Consider the following 14,104-nt stretch of genomic DNA (forward strand, 5'->3'; position numbering starts at 1 on the left):
CACCCCTCAGTCCAGGTTTACACCCTACTGCATCACCTTTCCCTGTCTTATGACTGGCTGCAGAGGGGGAAAATCTTTATTTGTAGAATACCTGAATACAAGGAATGGGAGGGAATGCCACTGCATTGCTAAGGCCACAGGAGAGGGGCTGTGCTTCTGAGAAAATGCCTAACACCGCTGATGGATTCTCAGATTTTATTGAAGCATGAGATTTTTTTTTCTCTAAGAATCACTATGCTGAAATACAAAGTTATGTTTCTAACTCAGCTAAGTCAGACTCAGGTGTAGCAATGACAGGCACTTTCACCCATTCCTACAGTTTCATACAATTTTAAAATGATTGATTTTTTCATCAACATTAAACTTGGTTGCAGGCAACTTTAAAATAAAATAGATTTCTTTTAAAAGAGAATTAAGTTATATAAAAGAAAAATAAAGCTGTTTCCTTCCAACAATTTAATTAGTTATTTAATGTGTTTTACTCTGAATAAAACCTGGTGTATGCATTATATTTTCAACTCTCAGTAGTATGAACATGTAAAGTTTAGTTAATGATTTCCATCATAAAAAATGTTATATGCAAAGGATCCTTATCTTTTTAATTCTTAGAAGTGTACATAGATGAAAATTTTTTTGTGCCATAGGGATAAATGATGTAAATTTTGACTGTGAAACTTCTTACCTTGTACTGGGACTAGACTTTTCTTTACAGAAACAGAACTCTGCATTGAGATCCAATGTTTCCAAAGTTGTGGAATATTTTACCTGCAATACAGTCAAAACTTCAATATTTTTGGCACCAAATAGATTTAAGTGAACAGCATAATATAACTCTCAATTTATAATAGGCTTGCAATTGTGACAGAACAAGAGATTTTTTAATAGGTGTGGTTTAGTGTAGGGTATTCTTGCCCAACAGAAATGTCACTGAATCTGGTAACTATGAAAATGTGTGTGATCTTCCTTGAAAATCTACTTTACTGAAATTAGTTAATCCAAATCTGTATTTTGATTTAGTTTGTTTGGTTGTTTTTCTTAATAGCTTGTTGGTTTTGGGTTTTTTTTTCCCTTGATCACAGGGAATCTATATTAAAATTTTTCAGTATGTTAGAAGTACCAGAAATATCTGAATTTTATTATTTATGTCACTCTTTAAAATGAGAAATTACATTTCCTTCTTTACCTTCTCCTTTCAACAAAGTAAAGGCGAATTGTGAAAAAAAGGAACCAAACCAGCAAACTTCAGCATGTTTTGGTTTTTTTTTTTTTTTCCAGTAAGATTTCTGGCAGATAAATTATTCTTACATCATTAATCATTGTAATTCTGTCATTTTTGTACTTACTGGGGTAGCCTCTGAAATAAAATATTCTTCTTTTGCCTCATATTTCTTCATTTTACCAAATTTAGTGCTTTAAAAGTTACATTTCTTGCCTGAGTTATTGAGATTCCTCCACTAGTCAAGTCTCCAGTTTATTATCTCCAGGCAAAAAGAAGCTTTGAAGACTGAAATTGTATAAACTCCTATATTTGGAATGACTGAAGTTAGAGGGCAGGAATCCCATTCTGGAGTCATAATTTTTTTAAAATCATAGTTTTATCATGATTTGAAGCTTAGCATTTTCCTAGTGCAACACTCTGGATCCTACACAAGAAGGATTATGCAGTATGGTGGATTTAATTGAAATATATTATATCCTAAAGTTTCTGGTAAATATACAAAGGAAAGTATCCAAAATGAGTAAAACATCTTTCCATATTAATCTCTTGCACTCCGACCCTACTTTTGAGTGCTTTTTATGTTTCATCTAATTTCTGAACGAAGCATGAACCATACTTCACAAAAAAAAAGAAAGAAAAAAAAAATCTATTCTGATGAGAAGTTAAAATGCATTTTATGTTGTAAATATTTCAAGATGTCTGAAAATATGATTTTTAATTTTATTGCTGTTTTTGTTTTTATCATTGGTTTGAGAAATAGCAGAAAAAGAGATTTTAATGTTTCTAGAGTAGTGGTACCTCAGACTTTCTAACTGTGATAAAGCTCTTAGGGGGACCTGTTTGGAATTGCAGTGAGAGGGTGCCTATGCATTTTCTCTGCCTCCTGATGGAACAGTCAAGACATGAAGAAGTTTCTGACAGCATTTACCTTTCCTGAGACTGAGTTACTATACTGTTCCAGGATTATTTTTGGCTTGCCCATATCCTTCCTCCTTAGTGGTCACAAAATCATATCCCCTTCCCCCCGATAATGTTTATCCTGAGTTTGTGCCTAATTTTGGAATTACCTGAAATACCACCTTTTTATAATTTATCTTCCTCACAATTTATCCATCAAATGCTGCAGAACGGAAAGACAGCATTTTTTCTTCATGGGCTTTCTGTTCTCAGTCCATCTTCTGTGCATAAAGGAAAAAAAAAAAAGTTCCCCAGAGAGCCGACTGTTCAGCATTGGGACAAATCTGCTGTCTCCCAGCAGTGGAGCAGCACCATAGCCATGAAACCTGACCAAATGCAATGTTGTTAACTTGGAGGTGAAGGCAGTGGCAAAAGCTACAGGAGCCTGAACTGATTATTACCTTCGGGAAAAATAACCCCCAAGAACACAAAAAAAAAAAAAAAAAAGGCAAAAAAAAAAAAACCAAAAAAAAACCCTTGCAGTGATGGTTTTACACAAGTGTAAGTACCAGTCTTACCAGCTGCTGTGGCAGGACGTGTCCTCCCCCTCTCCACGACAGAGAGCTGGTGCAGATATGGAAGAGATAACTCAGGGTTAAAGGCCCAGCAAGGGGTCATCTCTGCTGCCTAAAAGGCTCAGGCCCCAGCTAAGAATCAGCATCGAAGTCTGGAGAGCAGATGTGGGAAGTGATAAAAGAAATATCCTTGACTGAGAGATACTGTTTTACAAACTGTAAAAAGACAAGTTATCAAAAAGACAGAAGGCTGTTACGTGCTAACAAATGTTCGAGACTTCTCTCCGAATTTCGGACGCAGATTCCACAGTTATTTTCCCAGTAATTGAGGGAAAGGATCTTGATCTGTGCCCCATCAACAATTGGATGGTGAGGTACATTGAATCCTAAGTTATATTATTTCTTCACTAGCTGTAAAATTAATGGTACCTTTTACCTTGAGCTGAATGTATCTATTAGTAGTGTCTTTTTTTCCCCCCTTATTTTTGTGTACTATATAGTTTGTTTTAAGTCTTACATCTGTTAGTTTTGTGTGTGTTAAAAAAAAAATCATCCTATCATAGCCTGAATCAGGTATTATTAAACAGCTTGTGAATGAGAGTGGGTTTTGGGGTGCTGGCCACCTCAATAAAGCTACTGCCTGCTGCTGGAGACCTGGGCAAAAGGCAGGGACTTATCTAAACTCCCACATCTATTCATAAAATTTGTGACTGTTCATGATTTAAATGGACTTAAAAGGAAAGTGACTGAAGTTTATACTACCAGTGTGTAAGGACCTGCAGTACTGAAAACAAAAATATGCACCATATTATGAAACATACAGGAAAGTATTCTGGAGTTTTAGTTTGCTTGATTATCCAATAACATTAAAACATGTACCTCTATTTGCTATTTAGAGTGGTGTTCATGTCCTGATCTGGAGAGGACCAGGGAAGTTCTAATGATTCCTGTGGCAAAATTAGTCATAAATGAGGTCAATGCTACACCCACAAACAGTTTACTAATACAGAAATTTGCCCTAACAGAAGTGATGGGAAAGGTAGAGATAAAGGAAGGAAAATAAACAATATTTTGGAGAGTTGAGAGAGAGTTACCACCGATTTCATCAGTCAGTGGGTGGCTGGTGCACAAGCAGGGGCAGGAGGCTGGTAGGTGATGCAGTTCATAATTCCTCATACACAGCATAAAATTATTGGTTCTCAAGGAGGGTTGCCCGAAGAAATCCTCCTAGCAACATAGCCTCCCTCTGCACTCAAGGGGATTGTCCAAAGAAATCTTCCTTGGAGCAGAACCACCCAGCAACAGAGGCTCTCTCTGTCCTCCTCCCCATGACGACTATGGATCCCAGAACATTTCTTTTCATGTCTGCTACCACAGCTCAAATGCTGCTTCTCCAGTATTTTTCCGAATACAGAAGTGGCAACTAAAGCACTTAACGTTAGTTCTTGCAGTTAAACAGATTTCTAAGCAACAGCTCAAAATGAATTTCAAACAATACTGAGACATTTTCATCTTAGTGTTCATCAGTACCTCACAAGTGGCCATAGGAATAAATATTCATGCTGCCGTACATCTTTTATGAAGTCTATGGTTATTCTTATATTTGGGGGGTTTCTGCATGTTCAGGTATTCATTGTGCAGTGTCTGAACAGGAACTACAGGTTCACATTGTTGGACTTTGCTTCGGGGAGGGGGGCTAGTGAGGATCACTACTGCTTCAGAGAAATCTCAGAAATATTTGTGTTGCATAAAATATTCCATGTACTAGAACTAAGGGGAGCATGGATAGTCAGATAGGCCTTGCTCTTCTTAAAGACTGAAATAGAGAAGCATCCACTGCTCTTCATCCACTGTGCAGAGAGTGAGACATGTCCCTGCCTCTTTGTCATCTGATTTTTCATACCTGCTGACTATGCTGGCCTCTCTCTTGCCTCTCAAGGACCTAGAAGGAGATAAAGTTCTTTCGTTCCTAAATAGATTTACAGAAAAAAAATTTTAAAAAACTCATCCAATGAGATCTAATCCATCACCAAGTGATGGCTCACTTGGTCTCCCTCTCACTGTCTGTCTAATACCTCTTTTGCACACTGTGATATTCTGGTATTATTAGGAACATGGCTTATAAACTTTCCAGGGGTGTAGAATAGCCAAGTTGTTCTAGACATTTCCTCACTTTGCATTAACACTGTCTAGAAAACTTCAGTATGTTCTGTTTATCAAAAAAGCCTGGAATGTTCAATTCAAATGAAAAAAAACCCCTCTACTATATATGTGTATATTTGAAGAAAGGAATTTAATTAATGTTTTATATTTTAAAATTTATTTAAGTATCATTATATATATCTTATAATTTGCAATAATTACACAATGAGATTACAGGTACAAGGATAATGTGAACTCAATGCTAAATATTTTCAAGAGGTTTTTCCCCTTCATTAGCAGGATATAATTTAGATAGACTTGTTTCTGCATATCTACTAAATGTATTTGTAGGATTTCTGCTTGCATGTTTTACCTAACATGAAGTCTTTTTCTCAAAAATATCTTCCTTTCTGATCTGCAATCCTACCCCTTTGATATATCTATTCCACAGAAGTACCCAGATTATGAGGAATTATTTCTTATTTATTTTGTGAATTGTTCTGCACTTCCCTAAAAATCAACCTCCTCCCTGGCAAAAAAACCCCACCAAATTACAAAACCCAACCAACCGAACAAACAAAATAGAAACTCAAATCAACTCAACAAGTATCTTCCTCTGTTTCTGAGTTTCACTCAGCTGAAGGGTGGAAACATCTTCAAATGGATTTGGAAATAAAAATTTTGGCATTAGGTATGAGAAAACAAACATAAGGCCAAGTTGGATAGGACTTTGAGCGACTTTTTATAGTGGAAGGTGTCTTTGACCCTGGCAGGGTTGTTAGGACTGGGTGATGTTTAGGGTAACTTTAGACTTATGCCATTCTATGATTCTATGAAAAATAGACAGTTTTTCAAGATGAGTAAGATGTTTTATTGCTATATAAATTTTCAGAATAAAAGTGTTGCACCCTTCAACTAATATATTAAAAATCCCTTTCGAATTTCAGAAGTCTGGAGTGATGAAATCTCATTGACTTCCTCACCAATAGGAAGAAAACAGGTGCTGTGAAAAAGTGAAAAATTTGGGCTGCCTTTCTAAAAGGCCATTTTTTAGTAGTGATGTGTTTTTTCTGATTTAAAAAAGAAAATCAAAATAATTTTATAATGCTAGTCTACTGTATAAATGGCACATATATTTTTTGAACTCTGGATTTTCAGACATGCCTTGCAATTAAACTGCATTTTATTATTCTAGGAAAAACTCAGAGGAGAATGAAAGTACTATCAAAAAACTAAACAGTTCCCAGAATGATATTGCTATGAATCCTGATATTGCTATGAATCCTGAAATAAGCATATTTGTTTCTTCTAACTACTCCTTTTTATGTGGGATGGAGGGCATCATCTATTTAACAACTGTCTAAAAGTCAGATAAAGCAAACTTGGCTGCCTCAGTACACATACAAAAACAACTGGAAACAATCCATTTGGAGGAGGAAAACACATGAAAAAGAAAGACTGTAATGGCCTTGCATTAAGGTAACAATTCTATGCAGCATAGAGATCTGAATAAGCTTTCTTGGAACAGGATATGTTCTAGGGCTTGAACTTTATAGTTGGGTAGGTTTTTAACAGCCTTAGATATTTTTATTTTATCTTTCTGTGTTGTTGTTTCTACTTGTATTCATTAAATTTAAGATTTTGATAAAATCGGCCAGAAAATGGGAAAAAAAAGGTGGGAAAAAAAAGTCTTTGGAACTTGACTATTTCATAAGTCTGGAAGAACACTCTTAATTTCCAAAACAAGTTACTTGTTTCATGAAAGACATGTGAAATATATTCTCCCTCTCTTTTTTTTTTTTTGATGTTTAGCATAAAAATGTGAAATAATTAAAATGGTTAATTCACTTCACATCTAGATTTGAAAGCTGAAAAGCCAGATGTTGCTGTTATTGACTTCGGAACTTACTTTTGTATCTGCCCATTAGCTCCATGCATATGTGAGAAACTGACGACCCATTTTAGCAGAGAATTGAGGTTAAAGTCCACATTTCTGCTCCCAGTCCAACTTCCACAAAGTTTAAGCAAAGTTTGTCTTGCTACAGCCTTGCTCTTGGAGTTCCTCCTGCTCTATTAATGTCTGTGAAGACGAGCTTGAGGCAATAGCTGATGTTCAGTAAGCAAAGTGGTAAAAAAGGCATCTGTCATTGCATTCTGCTGTCCTGATTAGCAGAGCATGAGCTGCTTAACTTTACAAAAGGGGAACCGGATTATTTGAAATATTCTTTTTTTTTTTTCTTTCTCCTCTCTGATGAGAATTCAATCACCCAGGAAATTTTGCTGAGAAACTGACTTAACAAAATGTAGAAAACTGCTAACAGAAACTGGGTGGCAGCCAACTGGTTGACATCCAGATATGACAAAAACTGAAAGCAACATGTAATTCAAATACTAGAAAAGGGCAGAGATTTTTTTTCTACCAAAGGTGGCTGTTCTTCAAGGAGAACTTGTCATGAATGTTCATCTTCTTGTCATGAGCAATTTTCATCTTGAACATCATTACTGTTCAAAAGTTAAAGTTTATTATGGTTTTCAGACATGTCAGTGTCTTAAAAAATGCTTTTGACCGCTAAATATTCATGCTACTAGAGAATAGAATGATTAATAGAAATGCTTAAGAGTAAGAAAAAAGTAGTTCTCATTTGTGATATCCTCTATTATTGCCACACTGGAGAAAGAACTCGAAATCCAAAATCCAAGCAAAATTTAATTTTCAAATGAGGTTGTGGAAACTGGATATGGTTCTTCAGTTAGCTGTCTATGCAGAGTTAAAAATATATACCTAGGAATATTTTAATAATATTCTTAGCTTTGAAACTAAATTTTACTTTTTCATGCAGTTGTAATAATAAAATTGCAATACCACTGACATATGGCAAGATGACAAATGGCAGAACTCGGTAAGTATAGCTCTTCCTAGGAAAATGGTTTAATTTAGATGGAATTTACCTTCAGTATTGAAACTTTTGAAACTGCCTGCCAGCTGTGGAGCCATGTGAAACTGTAACTTCTGAAATGCAGGATTTAAATATTTTGCTGGCTCTTTGGCTGTTAGGTTTATATTCAAACTGTGGAACATCAATGTATGATTCCATGCCAGGGCAAGGTCTGGAAGTATTCCAAATGTCTGCTTCTTGCCTCCCCCTGTTGGATTCCCATCAAAAGGCAGAGTAGAGGTGCAGGGTATTAGGAAACTGGACTTGGTTTGGACAGGTCTAGAGGAGTCCATCATCATGCCAGGGTATCCACATGGTCTGCAAACTAGTTGCAGTATAAAAGTCTCCCACCTTAACCTTGTCAAGAAATACTTTACTGGTATCAAGGCTATTCAAAAGCAAAGGAATTATATTCTATACAGAAGTCTATTCCTCTCCTTTGTAACTTATAAATAATATGAGCAAATAAACTATATTTTCAGGCTGCCTTTCAGGCTGAACCAAAGCTTCTGTTACAATCTTTCCTGGTCCTTTTTTCTAGCTCTGGTTTAATACTTACATAAACCATTGACAACTACCCATAGTTCCCCAAAACATAATATTTGCAATTGGAACTGTTACTTGCAACTTGGAAGTAGCTCATGGCCACGATTTTCTGGTTACTTGAGACTAGACAAACAGAATCCCCAAATGTATTTGCCACCCACCACACAGATTGCTTGCTCAAATACAACAGTCAAACCAGTTGTATGAAACTGACTCAGCTGGTTGTGTCCTTACCTGCTTATTCTAAAACATATAAAAGTGTAGACACAGTGAGACACAGCACACATTACAACAAAGTGGTGTTAAATTGCAAGCAAAAGAGTAACAAAGACAGGAAAGTATGAAATGTCTAACTTTTTTTTGCTATGTTTTTATTTTTTCATTAAGGGTCATGTCTACATATATCTCTATATTTACAAAATTATTATAGTTGAATAAAATATCTTCCTAACCAAAGAATAGTGTAATCAGTACAGATAGTAGAATGGATTTTGCTGTATAACTATTACAGTCCTCCTGCCACAGTAATCAAATGTGTATAAGCTATTCCAGCAGAAATGCTTTTATACCAGTTCACTTATGCCCACTGCAGAGCTGGTAGTTTATATGGTGGAAGTGGTGCAAATATCACATGTAAATAATCCTTTTACATTCCATAAGTGAAATTGTGCCTTACCAACTTCAATATGACTGAGAATACCCAGCTGTGCAGTTTTCCCATTAATCAGGTAGGATTATCAATGTTTGCTTACCTCATAGCAGTTCAGGGAAGATTATTGTATTTTCATCCTTTTTAGGATGAAAAGTGCTACACAGATAGTAACCACTGCAAAAGAAGCTGTGATGACCTGCAGACCAAGGTACTGCTATGCTGTGCTGTGTTTTCCACTGGAACTGCCCGTTCACAGGCATTAATCTCTTCCTGAAATCTAGCAAATAAATGCTTTCCAGTGTTTAAGGGATTTTTAGGTCTGAGCAAAAGCAACTGCAGTGCTTTGCAGTGTGCAGTGGGTGAAAAAAACCACCAAACTTATGAAATCATTCATTGTCTCTTGAAAGACACAGCAGTAATTTTGTGAAAAGATGAAGTTGTATTCTCAGCCCTGTCCAAAGAAAATTCCTGTGGCTGCCCCGACCATTTGTTGGCTCACATTGGGCAGGACTTCATCTTTCCACTGAGAAGTTGTAGCTGCTTTCCCCTTACAGCAAGGGCTATTAACTCCACAGATGTCACTGGGTTTTACCCAGCAGTGCCACCATTACAATTTAAAAATTTTATGCTACAGTATTGTAAATCATTAGCTTCATTTTCCCCAGAGTTTTATAATTAGCAGCCCTAAGAAAAAAAAATTGCATGTGCTGCAGATCTGGCCTTGAAAATGCCATTATACACGAACATGCTTGGTGCTAACAACAAAGGATACAGGTAGAAAATTATCAAATTAGTACCTGTGTCAGATGAAAAGCAAAGGGTTTACAGTTGTATTTCTTTCCTAATTTTCTCTAGTTTTTTAAAAGTGAAGGGGAAAGCAGGAGTGGAGGGATGCAAGGTTTCCCACGAAACTACAGAGCTAGATCACCAAAGCAACTGTAACATAAAGGAAAAAAATGCTGCTGAAGTACAGTCTACAGAAGAAGCAGCTTTGTGTTCTTTGACTCTGACTTTTTTTTGCTACTGAGCAGATTTTTGTTGATACTTAGATTTATAGTTCACTGTTGTTTATTTAAAATATACTTTGTGTTCAAGAAGAATCTATTGCTATTTGAGAGGGGAAAAAAATCTATTTATTTTATATTAATTTATTGTCTAATTATTCATTCTAAAAAAATGTAAATATTTTTCTTAAAATGCTTTTAATAATCATTCCAAGAGCAATATTCTTCAAGTTTTCATTTAAAACTGCTTTTATTGCTAAGCTCTGCTGCCATTATGTTGTGTAGGGATTTAATCACTATTCTTGAATGTGCACACAATTTCTATTAATGCAAATTAATAATCACTGATTGTAAAAAGAAACACATAATTGTTTCTAATTTTCATTTTTCACAGAAATTGTTTCAGCAAAGTATTTGTTACTTTTATGGTGACATAAATAGTTTTCCATTAAAACTAAGTCAACAGTAGAAGATTTAGATGTGTATTTTTTTCCTTTTTCTTCCAATTTGAATATATAAAACCTATTAATTTGTGAATTAAATGGAATTTAATAATGTGAATTTTTGTGGATTTAAGGGAAATTAAAAAAATCAATGAGGTTGGACTGATCATGGATTTCACTGGCATCAGCTGAAGTATGAATTATATCTATTAGAACTGAAATTGTATAGAAAGGTGTAACATTCATAGTTTGGTATTTTCTTACAGAAGCAAGAACAAAGTTCTGGCAGAATGTCAATTCCCTTGAATTCTGGGACAAAGTTCAGTGAAAACAGGCCGGGATTTCAGCATGCTTATTCGGAAGCATTCTGCTCACATGTGATACTACCTCAACATGAAAATATGAGTCAAAAGAAAAAGGCTTCTAGAAACAGACAATATAGCCAGTTCTGGTGTATGATTTTTGGCAGCTGTATAGAGACAGTTAATTGTTGATTCCACAACTGCAAAAACTAGCCTGTGTTTGGAGTCATCTGAACAGTAGAAATCAGGTGCTGGTTGCACAAAGAACTTCTTGTACTGCTCTGCTGTATGTGCTTTTAAACACATTTATAAATAACTGCACTGAAATGTATTAAAAATTTCAGCTGTTCCTGGCAGTTTAGCCTTCATATTGCTACAAAGTTTTAATTTTCTCCTATCTCTGCAAAAAATGGATTGTATGACAATAAATTTTTTTCAGAAATGCTTTTTTATATGTTATAATTTCCTTCACTACATATATAGGTATATAATATTTTACACTGTTTTCAGCAGGCGAACAGTTAAAGATCACCTGCATATTGTTTTTTAATGTTAAGTTAATGACATTCTTTTGAGTGTCATTAACCATAACTAATATTGATTACTTTTTTTTTAAAGAACTTACTATTCTCTTCTAAACACATGGAAAAAATACTATATGCTGAACCTATGTATCTTAAAATAATTTATTGACATGTGTAGACAACCACTTTAAAATATCACATATGACTTGGCAAATATGCACACATATCCTGTCCATGTCCTGAATGTTTCTTCTTACAATTTTTTAGACTTGTGCTGTTTTTTATTTTTGTTGAAAATAAGTTTTCATTGGTGAAGCAATTTCACATTGAAAGAGCATCTTCTCCTAATATATACACGTAAGTTTGCAATCTAATTTTTTGGTAGGTGGCCTTTTTTTTTCCCCAAAATAAGAATGTTCAGTAACAAAGACAATTGGTATAATTTACTCTTTTGTCAATGGGAAATTAAATTGGAAATGCAAGACTAGGCTGCGACTGTTTATAATTGCGAACATCAATCCCAGTTTTCAGGATAGGCTGTTTTACTTTTTTTTTCTTTTTTTTTTTTTTTTCCCCCACAAAGCCTTGATAAATAATCTACAGAGATTTTTTGTAAAATACTGAAGGTTTGGCTATGAAGCACTGTAGTGGAGTACTGATTTATCTTAAAAATGCACAAAACGCAGTATACTGCTGATTATAATCACACATTTCTCTAAAACTCATTTGAGTGTATTTTTTCAACAGAGCTGAAGCTGAAAATCTGTCTCAAGCAGAATGCCAAATGTATCAGTATGCCAGAATGTCTCAGTGTAGGAGTGGCTCAAGTGCCATAGCATCAATCCATACTTTCACAGTTTTTCTCTCTTTTGGGTTGAAATATATGTATACACATACTTCACAATGCCATACAAATTTTTAATAAATGCACTTAGAATAAAGTAGAAAAAATTTAAACATCATCTTATCATGTAAAAATATAAGATAATAATAGATAAATAGTACCATACAGGCATGGTAGAATGTGGTTAAAATTGAAAATTACTTCTTAATGCAGCGCCACTTCCCTCATCATAATATCTACTTTCTAGAGGTCCACTTAGGGTGTTAAAATTTTACTAAATGCAATCTTATTAAACTAAAGCTTGTATGCAATATTTGGTTTGGTTGAGGGTGGTTTTTTTTGTTTGTTTGGTTGGTTTTGGGGGTTTTTGGGGGTTTTTTGCGGGGATTTGGGGAATTTGGAAAGAAAAAAAAGAAAAGAAAATTGCTGTGTATTCATAAAACTGAGGATTTTGTTTATTCATATCAGCCATAAGATTATACAGGTATGTATAACCTTTGCTATTACCACAGTTTATTACTGTACAAGTATATAGAATATACTTAAGAGCATGCGTGTTGATTTGTCTTTGTCTTATACATGTTAAATTTTGTTTTGGAAAATCAATATCTGTAAAGGATATAAGAAAACAAAAGACCTTTTAAGAGAGGATTTTAAAGAGCAAGGAGATATCCAAATATTCTGTGGACCTTAAATTATACATTTTCAAATTAAAAGATACTGAAGGAAGAGGTAGATGAAAATAAAAACCCTCTTTGTATTCAACCATAAAAAAAGGGAAGAACAGATTTTTTAAAATATGAATCTTACTTTTTAACAACAGAATGAAATTTATATTCGTGTTCTTGAATCCACATGTTCCATACACTTATTCAAATATATTTTTACTCAGAATTCACAAAATTTGCTGTTCTTACTCTAACTGCTTTCAGAAAATGCAATTATAAATATTTACACCATTCTGGTAACTATTTCACATGCATTTTAAGAGCCAAATTGCATGAATTTTAACATCTTCTAATTAACTGAAGAAGTTCAGTAATAGCCAGTTTAAGAGTTTTCCCCCTTCTTCTTCTCAAGTGAAACCACCTGGCAGCTATTCAGCTATTCATCTTTAATTTTTTTTGTGTGATTATTTGTAAATCAGTATTTGAAAGGTTTGGAAAGAAGTACGCTATTAAGGAAAGCAACAAGAAAAATATTAGACTGAGGAAGCTAATATATAAAGTTATTCAGAATAAATCTGTGTCAAAAAAATCTTTCACATTATTAGAAAAATATGGCATGTTCAGGAATCATCAATTTGGAATGAGCCGCTATTTATATTCTCTAGATTTCATTTTTGAGCCTGTAATAATTAGTTTCCTTGCCCCGTAATAATTGGGTTCTTTTTTTTTGAAAATCAGAGTAAAAGAAAAGCCAGATTTGTGTCAAAAAGATGACTTCCAAAGCATCTCTTCATCTTTATGGATGAAGAAAATACACAAGAGCCCAGACAAGTGTATTGCTATTGACTGGAAACCTGAACAGGATGTTCAGTAAGGGTTTGTATCTAACAGAATACCTTTTTGACTTCTAGCATATTCAACTTATTCCTGATTTCACACCACACTTTTGCAATATTTTTTGGTGGGGGGGCGGGGGTGGTTTGGGGTGGGTTTTTTTTTTTGTTTTTTTCTAGCTAACATTCCAAAGCCTTATTTTTTGAGGATTGAAACAGAAAAGAAGTAAGGAAAACCTTTAAGGTGGGAAATCACTTATCTAACCAAGATGATTGGACAGAAAAAGAGGTACAAACAATTAAATGTATTTCAAAATAGCATAGCCAAATTCTGCATATAAGGTTAACATGTAACTGTGCAACATGAATAAAACTGTGTGTGTTCAGGGCATGACACCAGAAACCTGCCCTTCCCATACTTTGTCAGAGCATATGAACAATTTTGCAGTATAGTCAGGTCTTATGCACAGGGTAGTACACGTGCCTTGTACATATGTGAGCTGAATATGTTTTCCCCAA

General features: G+C 34.6%; 1 long non-coding RNA gene across 4 annotated transcripts in view; it reads left to right on the plus strand.

Moving 5' to 3' along the window:
• LOC135304690 (uncharacterized) overlaps window positions 1-14,104 on the plus strand; it is a 102,441-nt gene that overhangs the window by 70,756 nt on the left and 17,581 nt on the right. The gene's annotated exons all lie outside the window — the stretch shown is intronic.

Source organism: Passer domesticus, chromosome 1, assembly GCF_036417665.1.
Source record: "Passer domesticus isolate bPasDom1 chromosome 1, bPasDom1.hap1, whole genome shotgun sequence".
NCBI lineage: Eukaryota > Metazoa > Chordata > Aves > Passeriformes > Passeridae > Passer > Passer domesticus.